The sequence below is a fragment of the Thalia democratica genome, chromosome 3, assembly GCF_965202585.1.
Source record: "Thalia democratica chromosome 3, ktThaDemo2.hap1.1, whole genome shotgun sequence".
NCBI lineage: Eukaryota > Metazoa > Chordata > Thaliacea > Salpida > Salpidae > Thalia > Thalia democratica.
The window spans coordinates 87818225-87827497 of record NC_139167.1 but is presented as its reverse complement, the minus strand read 5'-3'; positions in this window follow the sequence as shown (position 1 = coordinate 87827497).

Genomic DNA, 9273 nt, shown 5'->3' with positions numbered 1-9273 from the left:
TTGTTTGTAATTTTTTACTACATTATGTTTAGATTTTAATTTTCATTGAATATAATTTATTTGTTTCTTTTTTCGTGTGTATTGTTTAAGCGGCTTAGGTTTTAATGCCCGAGTCCATCTTCGCACAATAAACTCTAGTATTAATAATAGTAATTGTATTTTTTGTATTTTTTATCGCTATTATTGTGTGACAAATTTGAATTATAAGATTTTTTTTTGATATTTCGAATGTACTCAACTTTTTGAGATTAGGTTTTTTAAAGATATTTTAAAAGAATTGGAATTGTCATGTAACATTTTAAATAATAGAATAATTTTAACAACCATAAACTTTTTAAAACTATTTTCAAATAGTTTATAAAATTGATATGTACATCTATTAGTGTTTGACTTATTTCACGGTCCTTTTTGACGTAGCTTTTACTAACTGTAGGGTTTTAATGTAGTGTACAATCACACTTATCTATTGCTCTGGATTGTTTCTGATTCAAGGAACATTTTTCTATCTTAAAACATCAAGATTAAACTCCAGAGTTTTTCAATTTATTTAACTCTGTTATAAAAAAATTTATATGCACCATATAAAAAGCTATATTTTAAATTTTAAAGGACCATAGTAAATGCTACTAGACCAGTTACTAAAAAGATTTTTATTTTTAAAACTTTTAATAATTTTTTTTAACCTAAAATACTTAAAATAAAACATATTAAAACTTGTTTAATAAAACTTTCAAACTTTAAAAAGATTTTTTAAGTGCTTATATGTACCATCAATTTTAGAGAAATATTAAGAATAAAAAAACCTCTATTACAAATTTTGTGACGTATTAAGTTTTTTAATCACGATTTAAAGTTTCTACCTTTGTTTCTTGTTTTGCATGGATATTTGTTATTTAGTCATTTTGCAAATTTTTAAATTCTAGGCCATGTAGTATGGGAATTTAGACAGTTGTATTAAAGTCAAGTTAGTTAACTGTTTAATATGAAAGTAATTAACTTATTTTTTATGCCACTAAAAAATTATGTGATGAAATACTTATATTGAATTTGATTTATGCAAGCAAAGTTTATAGTTTTTCTTTGAAAATAGTTTACTACTTTAGTATTTTTGCAGCTTGTATGAATACAGCTCGGTAAAATACAATTTATTTTTTTTGTAATGTTTATTGTTCGACAATTTACATAATACTTAAAATAGTTTTGTTTACTAATAGTCAATTTTTTTTATAATTTTATTCTTCCTGATCAATTATTTAATGTAAAAGTATTAAAGCATTGTAAAGAATATTATATTTTCACAAACAATCTAGTGATCACTCTTTATTCATAAACTGACAAAATTTAGGATATAATCTTTTCAGCAATCGTAATTTTATTTTAGCTGAAATGCTTTAATTTATTAAAGATAAATTGCAACTTGATGCATTCAACTATGTATAAGTTGTACATATGATTTATAACTATTTATACAAATTATAAAAAATGTTTTTTAAACTTCGTATAATCTTGATTATTTCAATGCAGAAAGCCCTAGGTTTAACTAGTTTTGAGAAACACTTAGTGAACTAAAAGACCATAAAATAATTAATAAAAATTTTAAGCGACATTTGCAACATGATGACTTTTATCATGTATAAGCTGTCCATGTAACTACTTATCATTTATTTATATAAATACTTTGATATCACTTAACCTTCTTATGCTAAAAGTTTCAGGTTTAAATGGTTTTAAGAACAATTTAGTAACTCAAAAACTTTAAAGTAAAATCAATAACACAATTATAGCTACTTTAGTTCTTAAGTGATGTCAAAGTTCTTTAACTCACAGCTCTTAAATTTCAACTTTTTATAAATAATGATTTGTTTTTAACTAAATATAAAAGGTTTGATTTTGCAGTTTGTAACTAGTCAAATTGACTGGTAAAGTAAAATATACACAGCTAAATGTTCAACCATTATGATTTTTTAAACAAGGTGTAATATGCTTACACAAAGTTTGATGCTTAATACAGGTTAATAGTAAAATTAAAAAATACTATGCTATTGGATGCTTTATTAAAGTTAAGCAGTTTATGATGCCTAATCAGTTTATAAATTATATTTAAAACTGTTTTATATAAATAGAACACTTTGTTAACATTCATTCTTCTTGTGAATTTATAAATATATAAATTCACATAAAGCTCATTTATTAACTTAATTTATCTTAACGCACTTGCTAACACAAAGATTTTAATTAATATAGAAACTATTTTTACTTGAAAATGTATGTTTTTTAAATTATAAATGACGTAAAAATGTTCAACTTTATTTTAGATATATTTTATATTAAGTAGTAATTTATAAAGGTTACCACACTAGTTTGTATAGTCAAATTAACTAGTTTAAAAATTATTAACGAAAAGAACTCTTGAACCAAAATATACTTTTAACTAAAAAAAAAAAACGTATTAACGCTTTCTCAAAATGACATTTTACAGATATTACTTTTAAAAATACAAAATAATGTTATGTGTTCAGTTGTTTATTAAAACTGTCAATCTATAACATTTTTCAAGCAATATACAAATTTAAAAATAAAAAAAATGTTTGCAAAAAATGTTGATGTCACAATTATATATTTAACAGGTTTTTAAATTAGTTTACTATTTGAGTATTGGTCTACGTTTTAATTTTCTACTTTTGTCTTTACAAGTTTTACGATAACAATATAAATGAACAATTACTCGTTACAAATTAGTATAAATATTTTTAATACATGAATAATATTTACCGTTATATATATAATTATCCTTATAAATTTATAATTTGTGGAATTTTAATTGACGTCACATAAAGCTCAAACTTTTTTTGCTGTTGCAAACTAGTTTCAGAATTTTTTTTTTCGTGTTTAAAATCTTTATGATTGTTTTATATAAAAAAATTTCTACCTTTTAATCATAAGACGTGAAAATTATAAATAAATAAACTTATTTAGGTAGATAACAAAATACTATTGTTAAAAATAAAACTGTTTTGCTATCATTTTTATCAACTTCTGTAACATTAAATACAATAAAAATAAATAAATAACTTTTTTTTTAAGTAGTTATAGAAACTAAAGTATTTGCACAAAGTATATCATTTCAAAATACTATAACTAGATATGTTATAACTTAATTATGTAAGAATTTAATAAGTAATGTAATTTTGGATTTATGACTGCAAATAAGTTTACAAATTATAAAGAATAGCTTTAAAAATAAAGTAAGTATATAAATTATTTTTTCTTTACAGTACAAAACTACATTTTTTTTTTGTTTAAGATAACCAATTAGAAGCGAACAGAAATATATTAAGTACGAGATTATAAAAATAAGATAAACTAAATAAATTTAAAGATGTGATAAAGTTTAAATAATAAAACTTAAAAATTTTATATTTCCCAATTTTCCGATAATTAAATTAAACTTTCTTAATATGTATCAACCTGTGAAATTTTACTTATTTACTAAGTAGAAAAAATTTAAGTTTTAAAGATTCAAGTTAAAGTAAATTATATTTTAGTACAAAACTTCTTTTTTATTTGACAAGTTCAACATAACAAATTAGAAACAAACATGTTTATATTTAAGATGAAATAAAATGTTAACGTTATTAAACCAAAAACTTTAATGTAGCTTAACTTAGTATTTAAAAGTTGATATTATATAACGTTCAGAGAGTAAAACTTATTTTTCAATTGTATACTTACGTTTATAACCACACTTAGATTTGAGGTGAAAAAAAAAATTTTTAATCTTTAATATTATGATATTACATCCGGAAAACTTTGAGCTGACACTTAATCGCAACAATTATAAATAATAAATTTAATGATGAACCAAAAAACAAATACTTATTTAAATTATAACAAGAAACTTATATATTAATTCGTTCTTGTAAAATTATTTGAAAGGCTTTATAAATCTAAAGTCTTATTAGCCTAATTTAAAATTTTGCATACTATTTAATTTAAGATATTGCATACTGCGATGGAGTTATCTTCCTAACTTATAAATAAATAAATAAACAGCCTAAAATAAATAATTTACCATTAAAGACATTTATATTACTGTAAAACAAAAATTACTATAGAATAATGATAGAATAGTAATGTAAAATCTAATTGCACTTAACCTTAATTCTAAACAGTAATTTATTTTCTTTGTTGTGTAAACTATACTTTAAGAGAGCTGTTAGTATAGGTCATAATATTTTGGTTTTTAAGTTATGTTTTAATTTGAATAAAACAATTTATGGGTCAAAAAATGTATTTTAAACTACTAAGCAGAATATGATACTACAAAATACAAACCAATTTATCTTCAAATTATTAAGCGTATGCTATTAAAAAGCTCATAATTTTTTTTATACTGACATAATAAGTCCAACTTATTTCATGAAATTAACAAATTAATTATTTTGTAGTTTAGCATTTGTATGTATTTACATTCCTAACAGAATAAAAACAGAAATATTTAAATATAAGCATAATAATATAGAGTTAAAATTTTTCAAAAATCTGCCTTAATATAGTTTATTTTTTTCTTGTTTTAACAATTACATTTATTTATTTTTCTTGGCAAAAATATATAACATTAAGTAAAAAACTTTAAAAATAAATAAGAAATTTCTAAAACCTATTGACAAAATCTCCAAAAGGAAAAAATAACAAAATTCTGAGAAAACATAAAATATATATTTATCATAAACAAACTACCAACAACATTTACAATATTCAGGGTTTTCACTCTTTAAATCAAAAAACTTTCGTGCAATAAATAACATATGAATATGTATTCTTATTTTTATTTATCATAAATTTAACGTTATATCTTTAAACGAGAGAACCTGAAATCTAGCTAAAATATAATAAAATATATAAGTATTTTTTCTGTAAATAATAATCATATGTTCGATTTTATTGGTTTTCATAAAAGCAAATGTTAGTTAATTTAAAAATTATCTTTGAATGTATCTTTATTTGATTTTTTTTTTTTGAAATTATAACTGCGGTAACTTGTGATTAGAAAACATAAATACATATATTTATTAATAAAAGCTTAACTAAAAACACTAATTTAGTTTACACAATATTTAAAGTTAAGGCTGATTTTCACATATTTGTTTTAAACTTACTTTTTTCAATTTAATTCACAAATAGTAAAATATTAATTGTTGTAATTTATATCTTTTCTTTAGTTTTTTTGATGATTTTGTCATCAGTTCACTTCAACTATTATAAAATCGATACCTAATTTTATTATATAACTAATAGCAAATAATTTGATAATGCAGTTAAAAATGTTTAATAATAACTTTTTATTTTTTTATAATTGATTTGATATAGATATAAACTTGCTTTTTAAATCTTAGTATATTTTTTGTAAGTTATTTATTAAATGAAAACTTTATCTATGTAAATTTATTTAAATAAGAGTAATATAGTGAAAAAAATGGTTTCATGTTCTAAACTTAACAAAAACATATAATTTTTTTTTCTGTAATCTAAAATTTTAAATGTTTGTAATGATAAAATTGTAAGAATAATATCAGTAAAAAAAACTAGTCAAAAACTAGATATTATAACACAAACTCATACATCATATCTCAAAAAAAAAAGTTTTATAAATACATAAATCACAAGAAAAAATATATTACATAACACTATAACTTATAACGTATTGGTTATTGTTTTAATTTTTTGTTTAATTGATAAATTACTTAAATTATGGTGTTAAAAATTAACTTAGTTTATTATAAATTAGTTTTCATTTTTATTAACAAGTATTTAATTTGTTTTTTACGAATCCTAAGAATTAAATAAAAACTAATTTAGTTTATATGAGAATAAGCAATAAGAAAAAAGAAAATCGTGATTAGTAACAATAATTTGCCTAACTCTAATTCAATTTGATAAGGTTATAAAATGTTTTTGTTCATTTAATGACAAGTTTTAATTTATAGGTTTTATCGATGAAAAATTAAATCTTAAAATATAAATTTTATCAATAATTAGTTGAATATTCTATTAGATAAAAGTAATAAAAACCTAAGACATAGTTTCCTAACTTTAAGACATACAGTATTTTATGTTGTTGTTATTATTATATAATACAATAAATAAGTAGAAAATATCGCAAGGGTGCTATGCGTATATATATATATATATAGTTGTTTGATTTTATAAATTTCCGTACCGCCACGTAGAGGAATTTGTAACCAGTTGTATAAACTGGCAAATAAAAGTAAGTATTCATAAAGCAACAAAAATTAATAAATTTGCTATTTGTTCAATAGTTTTGATTAAGATAGACATTTGCAGACATAGAAATTCTAAGTCGTTTAGTTGTTAACAAGTTTCAACTTAAAATTAAACAAGGTTGTTGTAATTGCTAACATAAGTAGAGATACAGTACAATACTAAGACACAATTTGTACAATTTTAATTAAATTGTACATAATAAAAATTTTTCAGTAATTAACAATTTCATAAAAAAGTTTTAAACTTAATCAAAGAAGTTTTAATTTTAATTAAATAAATTAAAACGATTTTAAGTTTATTTCACTAGTTTAATATAAGCAGACATAAAATTGAATTGTCGTAAAAAACTATAAACATGACATAAAAGAAATATAGAAAAGTTAAAAAATAGTTTGTTGTATTTATAAAAATTAAATAGTTATACTTAAAGATTTAGTTATAAGTTGTAATAGCCTTTTTTAACATTAATTAACTAGTCTATCACTAAATCTTGAATATGGTCTCTTAATTTTAATCATATCTTCTTTTTTTTAAAGATTTAAGTTTGTTTTTATAAAAGTTACTTTCGGTTTTCAATGAAAAAAATAAATAACCTTCAAAGATGCTTTAAGAATCTAACTTAATACAAACAATTTTATCAATAATATCAATAAATCACGTAAAGTCTATACGTTATAGTAAACTTCTGAAGTGTTTTTATTTACTAGTTGATAATTTGATCAAAAACTTAAACTAAACTTCGTAAACTACTTAAAGTGTATTTAAGAAAAATATCAACTATCTACACTAGTAGTGAATGTCAGAGATAAAAACTAAGCAAAAATATATATATAAAAGTGTAGAATTTTTGAGAGTTCAATGATGTCTCATAAAACGCCACAAAACATAGTTTCACTTTGATGTTTAAAAAGAAACATATTTTTCTAAAATTATATTTGGTTGTTGTTTCTAATTTAAAACGAGAAATTGATCTTTTTCATCGTTCTCGTAAAACTACTATGAAACTTTTATGGTGTATTTATAAAAGAGAATCTGTTGTATTGTATAATTCTGGCATTACTTATACAAATATTAATTCAAGAAAGCTAGATGCTAAATAATTAGTAACTTAACGTACGTAAAATTGCATAAAAATTCTATTTTTCTATAATATGTTAATTTTTAACTAATTAACTATTTTTTTGTATAAATTTATCAAATGAGTTATATAAAAAGTGTACTCCTTAAGGTTATTTAAAACTATGAACATGTACGATTTAAACATTCTATTATCAATTTTGTGAAAGCTATTCCGACTATTATCAGATAAAGGGTAATCATTTTCGCCAGTTTTACAGGATGTATAACCGGATGTACAACACATTCTAGTCGTTCTATAACTCATTGCATAATATAAAAATACTAAATATTTAATAATGTACATGTTAACAAGTTGGGTATTAAAAACATATACTTTTTTAGTTTTATATTAAGTTTTATTTTAGCTAAAGCTTTAGTTAATAATCATTTAGAATTTTGTAATAGTTTTAAGAAGTACTACACTTTAAGCTTGACATAAGAAAACACATTAATTATCAAATATTTTCATTTACATGTCAATTCTTTTTGGTTTTTGAATCATGAAAAACAATTATTAATTTTATGACTGTTAAACAAAGTTTGATTACAACGAATAAACATCTTATAAAACTCTCAATACTTGTGTCATTTTTGTAAAAAAAAACTATTGAAAAATTACATTAAAAAAATTTAATGACGTTTGTTTTTACCACAATTACTAGCTTAAAATTAGTGTTTTTTAATCAGATTAATTCATTTTAATTCTTTTTCTAACAAGGAAATTTTGAAACCGTTAAAAACGCGGTAAAACTGTAATATAATGTTTTAAAAATATAAGATAACTACAAATATTTTTTTAGATAATTATAATCAATTTTTTTTTGTAAACTACTATAATATTTAATAAATTATATTTTTTATGTAACAATGAGAGTATAACTAAGTGTTTTTCGTTGCATAAATTTAAATAGTTCCTTATAACCACGTTGAGACATTTACTAAAAGTTGTATTAATTTGCAAAATAATAAGTTAGTTGAAAAACTATAATCAAAACATATAATCATCTTTAGAAAAGTTTATGAGGTAAGCTTTTACAAGAAAAATGTTGACGATTATAAAACGTTTTTAAATGTTAAAATAAAAGTTAAACGTTCAGAACCATATAATTAACTAAATAATTAATGTTATTATATTACAAAATACATAAGAATCTAATAGAAAAAAAAAACAAAAGTTAGTTATTTAAATAAAAGTAAGAATAGATTACATTTATATTATATAATGTACAAAAGATTTATGATGAGCAGTTAGAAATATTAAATAATTTTTATTTCAAGCATTATTAGTTCTAAAACAACTAAAATTAGTTTGTATAAAAGTCTAAAAAATAAAGTATTATTAAATAATCGAGCATTTTAAATATACTGGTTACAATTTACAATTCAAACAGCATATTTACAGTATTATTTGAACAGATTATTTAGAAAATTATTGTTTTAGGACTTTTTGTTTGAGTTTTCTGAAATAATAATGAACATATCCTTGAGTTTTAAATGATTTATAACATTTTCAACCACAAAAACAAGGAAAATCAGTATAATAAAATAAACACAATTTTTTCTAATATATAATAACTAGTATTTTTCCATTTTTTTTACCATAGTATAATAATTAATCACACAATAAATATAAGAAATATTATAATCCAACTTATAAAAAAGTATAAAATAAAGTTAGGTTTCGAGTATAGTTTAAAATATTTTAATCTGATTCAAAACAAAGCTTTGTTGGTAAATAAAATAAAAAGAAATTACACCTTCAATAATTTTTTTTGAAAGAAGTATTTTTCAATTTATGATAATCTAATAATTAATTTGAAAAATACTCATTCAATAAATAGTGTTTTTAATTTTTTTTTTTAAGAACTC